The 18,452-nt window shown below is 34.9% G+C and overlaps 1 protein-coding gene across 8 annotated transcripts in view; it reads left to right on the top strand.

The window, feature by feature from the left end:
• LOC116302286 (doublesex- and mab-3-related transcription factor 3) overlaps positions 1 to 18,452 on the top strand; it is a 51,626-nt gene that overhangs the window by 20,642 nt on the left and 12,532 nt on the right. For 2 of the 8 annotated variants that reach the window (XM_031711537.2, XM_031711538.2), the window contains exons 2-3: positions 2,345 to 2,525; positions 10,883 to 10,971. The gene's annotated coding sequence lies outside the window, so the exon portion shown is untranslated. Of the gene's footprint in view, positions 1 to 2,344; positions 2,526 to 4,364; positions 4,385 to 10,882; positions 10,972 to 14,327; positions 14,668 to 15,370; positions 15,423 to 18,196; positions 18,280 to 18,452 lie in introns of those variants that run through there. The other 6 variants (XM_031711543.2, XM_031711548.2, XM_031711540.2 and 3 more) reach the window with 5 other exon arrangements.

Genomic DNA, 18,452 nt, shown 5'->3' with positions numbered 1-18,452 from the left:
CTATAGATCGTTTTTACTCAGTCCCTAGAGAGTTAACTGGCAACCATATTATTGGTGTACCTAACAAAAGAAACTAATGACAAAGTTATTGTCAGAGGTACACCAATATGAAGGCTGTAACGTCATGTGAGAACGCTCTTTACAATCGTACTGCCCCTCTCCATCCCCCACAGTCCCCCTGCTTGGTCTTTGTTTGTGTGATACGTTTGCAATATTGCCAAAGGGTAGGATAGCCATTTAGTTTCTTACTGGTGTGTTAGTCATTAGTAAATGTATGTGGTAATCATATCACTTTGCAGTACTACTTTTCCTCGCAACCAAATTAGCATTTTCAGATATCAATTAACGCGTGTCTGTGTGCAGTAGTTTAAATTACTTAAAATAGAACATTCTCTGCCTCCACTTTCCATAAGCATAATATATCGCATGTTCCATGATAATGCATGTTCAATACACGCTGCAAATTCTATTCCTCATTCGCTTTCCCGTTTGGTATCATTTTACTCTTTAGTCCCTCTTCATTCAAAATCTTCTCGCCATTTCTTCCCCTAATGTATGCATAATCAACGTACTCGTAACAACCTTGAGTAACATGAGAATCATAAAAACTGTTCTATTAACGCTTTTTTATCCCCACTATAATGTTTTATGATAATTGCATTCAGAATATTTAATCCCCTCAGCCACCAAAAACAGGTAGCTGAACGATCATTTACATCTTCGACACAGCTTTATGAATATAGATACCAAACTTTTTCTTATTTTAAAACTTAAGAGGAAATTTTTTTCAATGATGAGAAATAATGGTAAAAAGCGCCAAAAACTAGACTTTCGTATAAGTTTTGATCCCAATTTTCGTTTTTGGGTTAACACTCAAAATCTTTTTTAAACAGTAACTGATGTACTATGATAAAATGTCTGTTTGAAGCGGGATTTTTAATTGTACAAAGACGTTTTGTTGCATTTGTGTTAGAATGATACTTTGACAGGCTTTTTTTAAAGAAAATATATGCGAAATAAGCAAATGAAGGCCTAAACCTCATTTTCGATCCAAACCTTTGCTTTGGGTTAACACTTTGTTTCCACTTTCATCGGTCATCTCCACTTCAAAACAAGTTAAACTTTCTGAATAATAAGATTTTAGCCTTGTACAACAACCTTTCTTCAAGAAAATAGTTTTTGGCGCTCACTGCTTGAATACGAAAAGAATTCTCTCTTAAAAAGAAAATGTTCAAATATCAGCTTTTTGCAGGGTTGAAGGTAACGTTTGCCCCTAGGGTATTCATTCGAATATCGTACGAATATCAGCTACGTGCTACGTGGTAAAAGAGTATGCATAGTTTTAATTGATCACTCGAGCGTTATGCCTCTTCTTTCCCATTTACTGACAAATGACATTACTAAAAGAACTCATTTTCTTCCACCATCTGAGACATGATTAGAGTGAATTACTTGGAAGGAGTGAAAATCGTAAAAGGAAAGAAAGTTTGTACAAATCCTAGTAATTAAGCCTCATTAGATATCCAAGTCGCAAAGAAAAAATAGTGAAAAGGTTTTTGCAATTTTAAAGAACTGTTTCAATTTATTCTCGGCCACTTCTCACATGAAACAAAAGCCCCGTCATTTGTAATAAAGGAATGCCTCAGTTTTCAACCTGTCGCCTAGTAGTAGACCTAGATACGATATTTCTACCAGTTGACGACCGAATCACTCGAAGTTAGGGACGATTGTTACAGTGTAGAGAAAAATCCTGTCTGTAAATCAGCGGTCATTTGAGATTAACTAGTTTAGTGGATTGTGCTTTTAACATGGGATTCTCCACACCCGGAGGGTTGATATTCAATTATGATCCTGCTAAACGAGTCAAGACTTCTTGACAACTATTGTTATTTGAGGAAGTTTTAGCATTAAGAGACAAAGTGTCTTCGTTAACTGTAGGTTATACATGTTTCACTGACAATGTGAGGTGAGAACAGGCATATATGCCGCTATAATAGTCATGGTTCATCACGACCTCAGCAGGAATTTTTCTTTTCCTGAGCTCTTGATTTCAAAGCCAAAATGCCCACTTAAATTTAAACAATTTATTTTATAAAACTAACTTGTATAAACAGTTAGAAACGTAATAGTTCAAACGCTTCTGCTGATGCGTGTAAAAATGAAAGCACCAAAGTGAAAAATGACTAGTTTTTTGAGTACACGACACTATACATCTATGTGACGATGATCTTTTCAGACCAGCAGAGCATTTTAACGGGCGGCTCGTGTAAGAGAGTATGCAAATAGAGCTAAGGATATTACATTTCTCATCTCGGAAACCTGTTCTTTCTTGAACAAAATCTAGCATAAATACACAAACGTTATTCCGGTACCGAGAACAGAGGAATTCCATTGGCGCACCGCCGTCTCCTGGGTAATACGTGCATGTGGAGTACAAGTCTTCCAAGTGTTACAGCGTTGATGACTATCGCAATCAATCAAGACAGTTGGACAGATCTGCTCAGTTGGTTTCACAGCATAAAACGGTAAGTTAACCAAAGAGGAAATAAAATAACTCGATCTTATTTTTACAGTTTCATATAATATTTTAACTCCTTAGACACCTGCATGGTGGTTTCGTAAACAATTACTAGTTCTAACATGTTTTGGGTGAGTTTGTGCTTTTAATCAATTCTACAGCGATCTTTGATGGACGTTTACAAAAGGAAATAGCAATGGAAGTAAATGCTGAATAAATATAGTGTTAGCAGAAGACGGGAAAGAATAAACTTGGAAAATCAAACACTTGACACCAAGAATTAAGTAATTTAGGCTAATTCATATTTTATCGAGTAGTTTTGGGACTTCTCTTAGCCGGTATACCGTGTGCGGATAATGGCAAAATTAGCATTATTTAGCACATCGGGTTATTGCTGTAATGTTACAATAAACACATTTGCTTTGTTTTTTTTCGCATATGCCGCCATAATCAACCAAACTAGAAATATGCTCAAAATCTTTCATTGCCTTTTTTTTTTTAATTGTGCCGTTATCTTTCCAACGGTCTAAAACGTTACTGACCAACTTAACAAAAGGAACGAGGGGATTTCTGAGTAGCTTGACGATACACGCAAACTTGTAACTCTCTGCCAGTTTCCGTGCGGCCAAGCTCAAATTCAAAGTCACGAAGGAAAAACTTTATCACAAAAAGTTACTTCGGAAGGTTAAACAATTCGCTTCCTTGCAAATTAAAAGATCTTAAGTCATTAGTAAACGATACTATCTGATTAATAGATACAGTGGTACGAAAATGCTGATTTTAGCGCGAAGTCATAGTCACGAACTATGAAGACGATTAACAAATCTCTTTTTGAAATCTCTGGGCAGAAATTTTTTATTTTTTATTTTTGATCTAAACAGAAATGCGTTTCTTCGTGTTATTTTACACGTTTTTGCAAGACTATCCATTCTCATGTAGATATTCTTGGTGAGGTATTTAATGATTCCAAGAGAAATCTTGGAACAACTCGTTACAACTCTAATGTTATTGTACCAACAATTTATAATTCAAAGGACGTCCCGGCCTTTTGCACTTGTTTTCAATAATTAGGATTAGAAAATTTACAAGGAACTTAGAAAAAGGTGGTTTCTTTGTTTGAGTTTACGAAGAAGTGTGAATAATATACCTGCTAATAGGAGAGAAAAAAGAGCAATCAAACTGACCAGAGGAATAAAAATACCTTCTGTAACAAAAAGATAAAACATTGGGAAATATTTAAAAGGAGGATTTTCTAATTTCAAAATTCGATATTAATTGTAATTTGATTTGAAGGATATTGAGAAAAATTTATAAAAAAGTGTCTCTTTTAAAACACCACGGCTCACAAGATAAGATTGGGTTTTGTTTGTTTCAAATGTCGTCCAGTTCGTGTGTTTATTTAAGACCCACTATGTATTAATTGAAAATGGTTAAGGATCATTATCAAATCACTGGTTGACCGACGGATAGTGTACACAAGATTTGCTTAACTTAACAACTTTACTATTGCTTTTTTGGTCTGCAATATTTTCGGAAACTGAATTTCATTTTTTTTCTAAAAGAGTTTTTTTTTTTTAATTTGAAATCAAAGAGTAAATATGTTTAAAAGTAGAAAGCACTGGCTTAAGCTTCTTTCGGGATTTTCCAATTAAATTAATAGTGTTTACTTATCAAATAACAATCTAATATCCATACATATTTTGCAATAACGCTTTTAAGGCGAGAGCTAGCTATTCAACAATGATTGCAGCGTTTACTTCAGTAAGTACTGACTATATTTAAATATTAAAATAAGGGCTCTCTTAAAAGCTACGAGAACTTGAAAGTGATTGTCACTTTAAGGTTTCAGACTCGAAGAAATCTATGGTAAGTTAGCAAAATATTTTTACACGTATAGGAAAGGCTGAGCACACATATCTATCGTTATAGAAATCACTCTTTATGGAATTACTTTTTGCGCGTTTATTATACATATTGTACAAGTTTACAAAAACAATTTCTTAAAAGTCGACAAATCATTTCTTTCTTCTACAATTTTCAATTTTCATTTAATCAAAAAATACCATTATGCACTTGTGTAGAACTTCACAATAGCATGAATTTTAGAAGTGCTGTGCTTTCCAAAGATCAAAATCGATTTCAACTTCCTTCGCGGATTGCGATTTTTGTGTTGAATTTATTTGGTTGTTTACTCTAATTTTCCCTGACTTCCAAAAACCAGTTTACAAATTGAGCACACGGCAATATAGTGGGTCTATAATTGTTTTTTTTCTGTAATTGTTTTAGCTTGTGTGTTTTCTGTGATGCGCGCATGGACCTAACTACAAGCCCTAAGGCCTAGCAGAGTGATTGTCTTAAAATGAAAAAAAAAAATCAACTGTGGAGAATTATCTTAACGTTTAGTTAAACTCGACCAGTTAGTCTGCGCGCGTTTAGTAGTGCGATATTCTTAAAATAGTCGAAACTATACCGGTATAGTTACACGTAATGTGATGCCGAGAAAAGATTTTAATACAGAGCGAACAAAATCAAAATTTGATTTGAGTGAGTGAATTGATGGATTCAAATAGCTTTGAGCCCTAAGGCAAAACAAAAAACAAAAAAAAAAACACACTCTTTTGAAAAAATTATAACAAGCAAGATATACAGAGCGTTGAAACCATAAAAGAAATCAAAAAATGCTAGACTTGTTTCAGTTTTCTAGGCTCATACATGATACACCAGACTAGCTCAGTACCCCTAAGAACTAAGAAAAAACTCAGTGATTTGGAGTGTAACATGAGTAAAGCACCATACAACGAAAACAAAGAAAGCTTTCAGTCAAAAGAAGGAAAAAAAGAAAAAGAAAACTCTACAGGACTCTACACAGCTCTTCTGCGCGTTATTAGTGTGAGGGATAATAAGATTATCTAGGATGCTATAAACTAGTAAAACCAATGCTAGGCCAATATATATGTATATACAATAGTATCTTTACAGAAGTCAAATTTATATAGTTTGCAGCTAAACACCAAAGAAAATTACTTAAAGTTTTTAAAAGAAAAGTATGTAATCAACACTGTATTTTGTGAGGTATTCGCTTGCGCGAATTTTTAAGACGAAAAATCTCTACTGAATGCAGAGTTACGATTCGGGTGACTGTGTCAAAGAAAATCTTCATTGGAAAAACACTCAACTCTTTAGTTTGCACACTTTTAGGGCGAGCAGATACCCGTAGCTATTAACCCTGTGGGCGAATAGGAATATTTATTCTTGAGAATGAAAACACGAGCTATTTTAAGTTCAACTGACGTAAAAGAATCAAAGAAAGCAAATTAAAGCCGCAAAACTCGCCTGGGATAATAGAACACTCCATTTCAATTTGTGCTCCAACAAATTGCCTCTAAAATAATTGGATTCCACCCCAGTTCAGTCACTTGTATCGATCGGGATAAGAACATTTAAAAGACACGAGTTACTTCATGTACATTTATTTCAAGATGTCTGGGCTGTTCTGATTGATAACGGACTAAGATCAAGGAGATACGATTATTCAAGTGTTCAGATTTGCTCTTAGTAGCGTTTCTTTCCATAATTCATTGCTTATACCTCCTTATTAAGACTTTAAGAAATGAATGATTATATGATTATTTTTATCAATTTATTGTACTCAGCGATATGATAACGATAAAATATATAATAATAACTTATTTCTCGTATTTCTAAGAGATTGGCATTACTCATGTATTTGACGAATGTACGATTTTATCGCTAACAAAGACAATATGCTGAGAGTAGGAAAATGATTTTTCACATTGACTCGTGTAAACTTTACTTAAACTGCTCAACATAAAGGCACTGGATTAAACTAAATTTGCGCACGGAAAAATCCTTTTTTTATGGCTTCCCTAACTCTCTTAGTAGTAGAATTTACCTTCAAATTCCTTATCGATACCGTGAATCAACCCTTGCTTGATTAAAATCAGGGCACACTGATCTACCTTAGTAACTCACAGATTGAATTAGAAATAAGCTTGTTAGGTGTTTTGCTCCCACAACCAGTTTCTTTTTTACCGAGTTTTTTACTTCCTGTTATGGTACATGATCATAAATGGAAAATTGCAACCTCTAGTGCTTTTGAATGGGCCCTTGATATCGAAGATTTGGAGTGACTCTTCTGATAATGCAAGTTAATCATTGATAGCAATTATGTTATATCTTGGGTTGTCATATAAACAGCTGCGCTTGGTATATCACTAACACAAAGAAGCCGTAAACTAATGATTTAAAAATGAAAACACATAGCTGTTAAGAGCGTAGACTTTTTAATACACTAGCTTCGTGTGATAAAGGGCGCGCGCGTAAAATGATGTTCTAAAGGGATTTGAATGTACGTCCAACACTTTGATTATGCATAAGATAAGATAAAAGAATTTGATTATGATATAAAAATAAGATTAAAAAACGGGGGGATTGGGGGGGTGATCACCCTGGCGCAGACTGCAGCCATCTTTGATTAGATAAATAGATGACATTCTCGTGTGTAAGTGTCATTACCGGGGGGTACCGGAGGCACCGGGATTTGAGGAATAGCGGAGATACCGGGTAGAGCAGGGATTTAAAGAATATTGAATAAATTATATGTATTATTAATACCAGGGTACAGTACCGGAGATACCGGGTAGAGCAGGATTTTAAAGATATTTTAGAAATTATGTATCATTACCAGGGGAGAGTACCGGAATACCGGGTACAGAGTTTGGAAACTACCGCACAGATTATATGTTCTAAATACCGGGTAGAAGTACAGGAAAATATTGGGTACGGAATACGAACATCGCTATAACATAATCGGTATTAACGTATAAAAGTCTCCAGACAGATTGCTTTATTCCTACCCCGCTGCGCTTGCTGGAAAGAGGTTTCGTCATTCTATCCTTAATGCCTGGTTTCCATACAATCGAAAGCGATCGAGAACGATCTTCTGCGATCATATGGGAACACTTTTTTCGATCGTACGATCGAAATGTATACCATAATATGTAATTTTTCCAAAGATGCAATACTTCCTAAACTGTAATGCCATAGCAACGGCTTACTTGTTTACAAACTATCAGCTCGCGTTTGAAGTAACAACTAGTAACTGTAGGCCATGACGGAGAAAGATCCGAGAGATGTTGATGCCGAAATTTTTATGGAAGAAGTGGCCAAATACGACTGCCTTTATGATCGCTGCGCAAAGACTTCAAGGACAAACACAAAAAATTGAACTCCTGGAAAAAAGTAGCTGAAGTTTTCGGTATTCTGCCGACTCAAGCCGAGACAAAAACCCGCAGACTCGCCTCGTTCTCGATCGTTTTCAAGTATATGAAAACCAGGCTTAACGAGAAGGAGAGAAACAGGAAACCCTTGGAAAACAGGGAGAAAAAACAAAACTCTATTTGATCAATGTTGACTAGTGTTATGAGAATAACCAAAGTGATCCTCTAGGCCCGGTTGTACGAAGAGTGGATAGCGCTATCCGATGGATAAATTTTAACCAGTGGATAAATTTATTGTATAACAGCTTCGATTTATCCACTGGATAAGCTTTGTCCATCGGATAACGTTATCCACCCTTCGTACAACCGGGCCCTGGAGGGAGGGGAGGGGCATTCGTTTTGCCCTTCTCTGGATCTTATTAAAACTCATGCCATAGAAGTCTAGTGCACGGGAACATTGAACCTCGGACCTTTTACTTGTATAGATCTGGCTTACAACAAAAGCACCTCAGCCAATTATCATTGTGCTCATGCAAGAGTATCAGAAGGCTGTGTTGCTGATGCATCGCACAAATCGAACCGCATCAGTATTAAAGGCTATTTGTTCAATAAACACACTTAGATGAAATGTTTAAATATTTGCCTGACCGATTGAAGATAATTTCAGTGTTCCGGCACATAGATCTAGCATTTTGGTTGAAATATTCTCTGATTTCACTCAAGGTTCAGTTACGATATGACCTTTTTCTTTATCATTATATCTTGTATAAAAAAATTGTAATTTCTTATGCATTCAAAAATATAATTATATACTTTAGTTAGAATATTCGAAGAATTTGTAATGCTTATATTTGATAAAAGTCATTCACTCAGTACACTCTTTAGTTTACAGGCCAAAAAAAAAAATGGTTGAAAACTTAGTAGAAGTCGATCAAACACTCACATCAATGCTTACACCTGTTATAAAAACCTTGTCGGTCGGAGATTGGCTGAAATGGGCGATCTAAGACTTAACGAAATATTTGTGTTTTTATGTTTTCTTGCTAAAATACGAAAAAAAGTCAAAGGTCTTGCTCCCTATTTCAATCTAAAATGAAACGATATTCCGCCGTGAACATATTTCATTTTGCAAAGTGTTACTCAGTCTCAGATTTCAAATCTCAGGTCTTCTACCGACAGCTTTTTTTGGCATAGGTGTAAACTGAAGTGAAGTACACCAAAAGCTAACTAAACTTACAGCCAGTGATTTTGTGCAAAAGTACGAATTAGTCGATATTTTGTCCCTACCGCCAAGAGTACCGGCGACCGACACATTTTGCTATGCGGTATTCGTTTGTAATCGGCTTTTATTCTAACTGAAGTTTTTTTTAGTTATTTCAGCTTGTTTGAATAGCCCGGCGATTGCTAAAAGAAATGAAAAGAGCGGCATATGAGTTTACTTCATGTTTTAATTTCGTAACCAACCTAAGAAAAGAAAATAAGGATTCTTTACTGATTCAACAGCTGCTAGACCCCGAGGCAATTTCTTTATATTTAGTTGTGCAACGGATAAATGCATTTGGTACCGGCAGTTAGAAAAGTGTCTTATTAATAGAACCAGTCTAGAAAGCAGCTCCTAGAAGCAAGAGAACGTTATTATGTACATCCATCCAGCTTTACCGCTTAAAAACATCTGCTGCTCGAAAACAAGTTAGAAGAGGCTGTCTTTGATTGCTCTTTTTCCAGCCGTCCGACACTAGCGCGCCCTCCTGCTCTTTTGTTGCCTATGACTGACTCTCTAAACAAAACAAAAGGATTTTGTTTTAGAAATACACTCTGAAAAGGGTGCCGACTTACATAATTGCGAGTTTTAAGAAAGTTTGTCATATCTAATTTTACATGTTTATGACGAGAAGTTGTTTAGCTTCTCAGTTTGCAGGTCATTTTTTACCTCATCTATGCTGCTTATTCCAACTCGTAAACAACTATGCAAACATATACATATCAGTATTTCAGACTGAGATCTTATAGATCTGGAAGTCACTATATGATATGGATATCATGAGTGTTGTATCTAGAAGATTGCTCAATGCTTTCTGGGTGGGAGCTTAATTTTAATCGGCTCGCAATAATTTTAGCTAGTACTAACTAGATATCAATTACATTTTTAAGCCATTCTCGACAGAATAGACGGAAGCTTAAGAGTACATACATAGCCCAAAGTGAAGTACACATTCATTCATTAATTCAGTCGCGATTCTCGATTCTTTGTCGATCGTAGCTAGCATAGGGCAAATACCAGTTGCGCACATGAGTTTTCCTTCTTAAAATCTCACAATGCTAATCCCATAATGAAGATATATATATACATCAATATAATATCATGAGGTCTTTATTGTCTTTTTACGGACGGCCAGTCTAGCTAAGATTTCACGCTCTTTGCGGGGGAGAAGATTTCGTTCAAGTCATAAGTGCAGTCTAATTGTGGAGTTAAATCTCTCAAAGGGCCATTACAAAACACGTGTTCCTGTATTTAAATAACTGTCCTAATAGTAAATGTTATATCAGTGGAGTGGACTGATTATTTCTATTTTTAACTTTTTAAAAAAGGATTGGTCGAGTTACGGTTCGGAACTTAGACAACAGTACTACTCGGGAATAACGTTGGTAACTATTTAATCTAAAGACTCGTAGCAAACTCTCATTTCTTCAGTCAAATTATTATGCCAAACGATTTTCAATGAGTTCTAATGAAAACAGTACAGGTTTTGAATGTAGTTATCATGTTGTCTTCACCTACTAAAGATATCTATTAATTAGATTTTTTAAAACGAGATCAAATAATGAATGTGTACATCATGTTCAAATCTGATAGTAGTCAGTTCAGTCTTTTGTCTGTGTATGGGGTAGGGATGTGTTTTTTTGTTTGTTGTTGTTTTGTTATGTTTTTCTTTCCTTTCTTAGTTTTATCATTTTGTACTTTCTTTTTGTTTTTGTTTTTTGTTTCTTATTTTTCCTTTCCTTTGTTTTGTTTGTTTTTGTTAGTGTTTTTGTTTGATTTTCATTTATTTATTTATTCATTTATTTATTTTGATACTCAAAAGGCCGATATTCAATTGTCCAATTTCTTATATTTTTGTTACAGAATTCCGGTTCTGTCAAATATCATCGCCGGAATAAATATACGAGCCAGGAAAAGCGACAACAGAAAACAACAACAGCAACAACACTCGGGTTAGTATCTGGACACTATTCACTTGTAGATCATAGCTTTAGAATATGACAGCATTTTAATAATGCTAAACTTAAAAGGAGACAATGCTCGAGACAAACCACCTAGTTAGAATATTGAGATGACATTGTCCAGTTTTAAGGGGGAGAGGGTAGGGGAAGAGTTTTGCGGACCAACAGCATCACTCTACGAGTAAATTGCTCTTTTACTTCGACAAAGGAATTAAATATCAATACAGTTACGAGCGCTTCGCACACTCGCCCATATTCAGTCAACGTAGTCCCAAATAGTCAACCAATCGTCATTTTTGTTCCCGGCAAATAAATTGAAAATGGAAGCCACAAAAAAGTAATCGTGAATAATGCAAATTTCATATTTTGTTCGGTGAGGTTTTTTAATGAAATTAGCAACAAAATCTGCCAAAGTAATCATAAAAGTTGGGTCTATCGTGGAAGGGGGAAAGAGACGTATTAAAAGAGAGTACGTAAAAGCAGGTTTGCAACGTCAAAGAAACTTGACATGACAATAAGTAACTGGAAATTGTTTAAGCTTTTCAATCTCGAAGTAAGAATGACATGTTGATGAATATTCTTGCTTCAAGTTTCTTCAAAACTTAGAATCATCTAAGATGATTAGTCCGATGGCCTTAGAATTCATATTCAAAAAACGTTTATTGAAAGAATTAAAAATAAATTAATTCAAAGGTGTTGCGTCAGATTTATGTTTAATGAATGATATTGAGAAAACTAGAAAAAGCGATTAGCCGAAATTGAGGTTAGTTTTGACCCGTTTTCTACTGAAGATTTTAGAAATTAGCGCTCACTTGTCTTAACAGAGGAAGTGTGTAATAATGGATACTGAATAAGATAGATCAAAATCAAGTGCATATTTCCAAGTATATCAAAAGTACCACTATACTTCCCATTCAGGTTTCTATTAATGTACAAGCAAAGTTATTAAATATAATAGTGGAGCTTCCAAGTCTTGTCTTCTGGTTAGCTGAGCAAACAAACCACCTTATTTCATAAGCAAGAGCCAGCAGAAATGATACCCGGGCGACATGATATGTTCGACATCTCCAGCTGTGTATATATTTTGAACCGAGTTGGACAAACAGTGGAACTCCCAGAGAAGTTGATATAATGATTACAGCGAGGGGGGCTTTGAAAGCACGAGCCGAAAGTTCGATGAAAAATACAGTTTGAAAATAGGAAAAAATCGGACAACAGCGTGGGTGATTGATTAAACGATTCCAAACGATGGGCACAATAGATATGTCGAATCGTGCGAGATTGTGAGCAAATTCAGCTGCATGAGAAAACATAAAAGTTCCTTTTGTGGAAGTGATTTGAGCCAATTTCCATTAATATTTCAAAAAAATACGACAGATTCTAGAGAAGACGAGGTTTTATTTGTAAAACGCGGGAAAATGGGAGTCATTGATGTGATCGTGAGAGCCGATAACGGTGACATTGACACACAAGATCACTGTGGCTGGCCTATCGATTCCCCTGATTGTTATTATCAATTTTGTATCCAGTCATCATAGCTAGCATTGAATTCACCACAATTCTTTACTTTTCTGAAACCTTTGAAATATTTGAAAACACTTATCACAAACTGATCACAAAAATGTCAAAACCAGTAAAGATATTTCACATTTGGATGTCCAAAACTTGTTAATTGGGGCTTTCAAGTTAGCAATAATCATCTAATTTTCATGATCGTATGATTTCTCTTTAACACTTAACTCGTGTGTTGATTTATAATTTAGATTATTTTAAGAGATATATCAATCGGGAAATCAATAAAATATAATCCTCAAAAGTCGAGGTTGGGATCCAAGTCAGTAATGATTAAAACGCGAGAAACTAAAATCCTGAACTTGGTTGTATAAAACTGAATGACATTAGTGATCTAGATGTTCAAACTTTTGATACATGACAAATTAAAGCACTAAAGAACCTAAAGAACTGGCCGTTTAGGACCGATGATGATCCTAAACTGTTGTTTAGCGTTTTGTTTTGACACCAAACTTATCAAAATTTAACAACAGCGTAATTAATGTTTAACTGGTAAGAAAAAACTAAGCGGTAATGACTCGTTATCCAGGATATGCAGTGTTCCTGAATATCACAATATTTGATCAATAAGACATCTAGTTTTTTGAAGATGAATTTCTCATCGGTTTAAGTTGAAAGTTCTTTTTCAAGCGTGGTTTTATTCTCGTAGTAATTCTTTTGCTATCATTCATCATTATTTCTTTCCCAATCACTTATGTTTATATTTTTAGTAAATGGGTTTCTTTTTTGTTATTTTTCGTTTGTTTGACTCTTTTATTAATTAACTGTTTAACCTCGAGTTCTTAGTCGTTTAATTCTTTGTGAAAAAATTACTTCAAAAGATGACAAGCTTTTTCAGGAGAATAAAGAAGATGCGAGAGGAAAGGAAAGCTTTAAAAACCTCTTAAAAACCTAGAAAAATAAATTATACTTTTATCACTTTTGAGCTCGAAATAAATTTCCTAATCGATAAAGAGTTCTTAATGAATGCTGATAGTCGTCAGAGTTAGTCGTGCAGTAAAATAACCAAATAAATCAATCGAATTGTTTGAACATTAGATGGAGAAATCCTAGTCTTCCGACTAGTTAAATTAGAGATAATACTGCTACGTTCACATAACGGCATAACGAAGACAGCTCATCAATCGTACAATACTTCATTTGTGTCAAAAACTAAGTTACTTAACAATAGCAACCAGCGTGGCTTGAAATATTGCAGAAACAGCTCGGAAGCAAAGTTAATTGTTTGATCCTGTAAGTTCAAATGTCTTCAATTTAATAGCTTATTTATCGGAAATTAAACGGTTGGGACAATAGCTAGCTTTCAGTCTTATCCGTCGACCAATTCATTTTTAATGATGGCCTTGTAGACTTAGTAAATCTTTCTTCATCGTACACTTGTCCATTTGAACGGAACATAATAGCTTTATGGCGAGAAAGTGAAAATTCAATAACAGCGAAGAAATTAGGTTTTTCGATAGTATATGAACCAGTTAAACAATGCTAAGAACGCTTTGAAAAGATACAAAATAGTTATCCGACTCTGTATCAATGCAGCTGGACACTGTACCTGACAATTTCTGTAATATTTCCACATTTTCTTGCTTGGCAAACAAACAAAAAGAGAGAAATCTTTAGCGCAGATTTAGCGCCTGAGTCAATAGCAATATATATTTCCAAGTAAACATTCAATAGTTAGCGATCTTTCCCGGCAAGGAAAACAATATATCGAAAAGCATCAGTTTTATTAGCAAGACTTCATAATCACCCCATAGACAATCAGCTAAAGACTTCTCCAATCTATCACCGAAGCACCCGATTCATGGTCACCCCTTGTGCTGCCTATATCGCGGACGGAGTTTACCAGAATCAAAACCAGCTATCCAAATTTGCCCACTTATATCTAAAAAGAGAGAGCTCGCTGAAGTAAGAGGCATCTCTTCCACGTGGATGTATAACAGAACAAGAAACAAAAGAAATACTAACCAGTAACTGTCATATCTTTATCCGGGCTATTGAGCTATAGGAAATATTTCAATTGAACTCTTTAGCAAAAAAACTTAATCAAGTCCTCTAGCTATCCTCAAACTGTTGAGCACTAGTTTGAACGGAACTTCACGATCAGATCAGTCCTAGGTGAGTATAGTATTCAACTAATTATCATTTATATGATGTTTCTCTTTACGTAACTTTTAGTATTTAGCGATACAATAATTTGTAATTTGTAGGGGTGCGATATAAAAAACAGTTATAACAATAAGCATTACTCGTTTGGTGTGAAGTATTTCGCTTCGGTGACCACGAGGTGTCTTCATCGATGTCAGGTAGTGGAATAAAATAAATAACATAATATTGAAGGGGGGAATCCGCTTTTGTATAAACGTTATCTACGTTATATTTGGCTGAATTTTTTTCAACAAAAATTACTAAAATAGCCTTAAAGTAATTAATTTTTATGGAACAAAGTCGTGGGATTTTTTTTCGTATTTTGATTTCATTTCAAAACAGTAATGCGAGTTTTATCTTCCCAGTGAATGAAATGACTTAGTGTAACTACTAAAAATATTGTATAACCTATGAGAAACGTCTGGCCATTCAAACAACAAAGTCAGGGTAAAGTCAGACGTACCTGTTAAATTTTTTTTTTTTCTAATTTCATTTCAAATAATTTCAAATGAAATAACACTTTGGGTTTTTACTAGCGCATGGCACACTTACATCAAAAGGGGTACTATATTTTCTCTTTTTCTTAGGATGTTTTGAAAGTTATTTATGTGAATAGTAAACTTATGTTCCACCTAAGGGCTAAGATTCCTCATTAAATGGAGTATAGCAACAACAAGTTTTATACAAGCAGAATTCATTCTACCGTATCACCAAGCTAGAGACAGGTACCCTCTCTATTCTCTCATTACTTACACCAGTAACAAACGTGTTAGAATTGAATTGCATAGCCAAACCAAAAGTACACCTCTAAGTACGAGAGTCGTTTTTAACTTCGCGAGAGCAGGATTTTTTTAAAAAAAATTGACCAAAATAAGGACTTCCGTAAATGAAGAGCTTTTGAAAACAGCAAAGTCGTTGGTATCGTCAAGTACTTGAGTTGACCGTCCAAAGTTAAATCCTTAAAGACCTTTTGGGTAAGAGAATGTATTTTTCTTATTTCACAATATTACAAGATTATGGTTGATTTACGTTAGTACGAAACCAAACGCTGGAGACCCTAAGGGCAAAAATCCTACACTACCTGTGCTCTTCGTCTTCTAGACAAGACATGTTTCTCTCGGCAAACATCAAAGGACGTCCCCACATTTCTTGGCTCTGGTTTCACTAGTGCAGATTCTTCTGTTCTCCTGCTGGAAAAACTCGAAGAAAAACCCTTTGTCCGCTCTTCTGAAGTTCGTAGAAATCCTATCTTTAAGACTCTGATTGACCAAAGGATTGTTTAGCAAATATTTCTTTAGAACATTGCACAAGTAAGTAAAAATAATGTATGTTTTTTTTAAATGGCTCGTGTTTTTGGTAAGCTAGTGAATGAAAATGACACACCATTGTAAGAAGTAACATAAACAGCTAAACAATATATTTTTTGACTGAAATAATCTTGTAGAAACTATGAATATTATTATGAAATTCGTGATATTCCAACTATATATGTTATCAAGAATCAGCTTATTTATCCAAACCCAAGTAAAATATTATTTACTATAGTCACTCTTGTAAATCAAGAAAAAATCCAGTGACAAAATGGAAAAATAAATAAATAATCAAAAAGAAATAAGAGGGTAATGAAAAAGATAATAATGGAATAGCAATAGAAAGTAAAATTTGAAAGGTTTTATAGGTTTAAAAAAATTAATTTACGAAATATAAATAGTGTATAAAACGCAAAAAATTTTCGTTTTTGAATTAAAGACATAGGATTCTGTCCAAAGTAAATCGAAATGAAATGAAAATTAAAGACGCTTATCGTCAATGTAAGTGAACTTTTCCCTTTGACTTTGTGGATGAGCGTCCCCCGAAGGAGCGCTTTGAGATTTGGAGGAGCATTAGAGGAGAGTCTGGTTTAGGGTAATCACTTAGGCTTTCTTTGAGTCCAACTCGATTTATTTTTATTCAATTTACTAAACGCTGTTGACTGAAAGATTCTCTGAGGCTATAAGTACTATAGACGGCGTTACAGCCTTTTACATCATTGATCACAACCTAGCTGCTTTTGGTCGTAATGACTTTAAAAAATATTTTTTAGCTTTAAATTTTCAACTCTAGTTCAGTGGATAGAGTTGAATAAAGGTTCGGCTTGGAGCCAGGCACAGACAGACAGACAGTGAGTCACAGTTCACGAGTTTTTCTTTCCACTACCAACCGTCCTTAGAATAGAAATAACAAATTATTTTAACGGTTATTTGATAATTTAGTCATCCGGCCGGCAATGGATGGCTTGAAGTTTATCGATATCTGATATATCAAACTGGGGAGTTTGTAATTCTAGAAGCGACAGTCGATGCTGAAATCGATTCTAAGAATGATTTGCGTGCAAGAAAAAATGTTGAGGATTAAATGGATTGATTCTAATGTAACGTATTATTACAACCCAACTCATTTAATTCAGTTGATTTGTCATTTGATTGACATGCCTCGCATTTAACTATTTTTTCATCGTACCATATTCACGCTGTTGTCACAAATAAATGCCAATCACTTTCAAGAAACGACAAACAATATGAACGAAATGCGCTACACTTTTTACCAGTTTGTCTAAATAGTATAAGGCTCACAGACAACTTTTAATATTGACAGATTATCGAACGTTTCAATGATTATATGCACTGTATTTTATACTTCTAGTTGTTGTAGTATATGTTTTACTTACGTTATAAGACTGACAAGAAACCCCCATCTATTTATTCCTGAGACCCATATGCATGGATGCGATATATATTTACCCAAGGGTATATATATCTATATAATAGTCTAGAGAGGCAGCCCATTTTAATTCATCGCTAAACTTCCGAGCTTCAAATTTGTGGCTCGATGTTTTTCAGTGCTTCAATCAATTGATTAGACTGAATGACCTGCTTGAGAGTCCAAGTTGGGCCAAAAAAAGAGAAAAGAAAATTTGGCAGGGTTTGTTTGCACATTTTGCAGGTGATCTGAAGCAAAGTACTCAGTGCCTGTTATACTAGGTTATGTGTTTAATGCAACTAAAGCTCTGTCGCGAGACGTTTTGTAAAGACCTAGTGTCACTATCGAACAAAAGACATTCTAGCCCAGTAAGTCCACTTCAATCTTTTCCCTAAACACTATTATCAAGTTGTTCAGTTTAGCCCATTATGATTCACGAGTAGATAGATGAATGACTTCGGAAACTTTATTTCTTTACGGTCAATAACAACAAATTGGATTTTTTGAATTCGCGTGTGAAATCATTATTTATTAGTACATATAAAGAAATATGCTATATCTCATTGGCTATTGGCGAACCGATTCGGTCGCTGCCAATAAAAAAAATCACCCACCTGCTTTAGACTTGTCTCGAGCATTCGACATCTCTGACAATTGACTTACTTAAGTTATTACGAAAGCAATTATGGAAGAAATCTTTCTTCCGTAGTAAATGAAATTTCTCTTTTTAGCTGACATTACTCTGACGAGAGCCCACACCGTGTAATGCTCTCGGATATCAGAGCCGCCAGTGAAACTACCAAAGTAAAACCACTTATTAAACCAAATAGGGCCGAGAAAAAAGTGAGCGGACATTGAATGTTTACAGGAATTCTTAATGGACGGTTCCGTTGAAGTTCAGTAGAGTGAATTTATAGACTCAATTTTTTCTGAGGTGTCACAAAAGAGTTTGATTTTGACCGTGATGCTTTAATGTTTTGTGAACCATTTTTAGCAACAACTTACCTGGTACAGGT

This window comes from Actinia tenebrosa, unplaced genomic scaffold (genome assembly GCF_029948245.1).
Source record: "Actinia tenebrosa isolate PJP-AT-01 unplaced genomic scaffold, QUT_ActTen_1.0 PGA_scaffold1__47_contigs__length_23844297, whole genome shotgun sequence".
Classification (NCBI taxonomy): domain Eukaryota; kingdom Metazoa; phylum Cnidaria; class Anthozoa; order Actiniaria; family Actiniidae; genus Actinia; species Actinia tenebrosa.
This window is presented reverse-complemented; position numbering and strand designations above follow the sequence as displayed.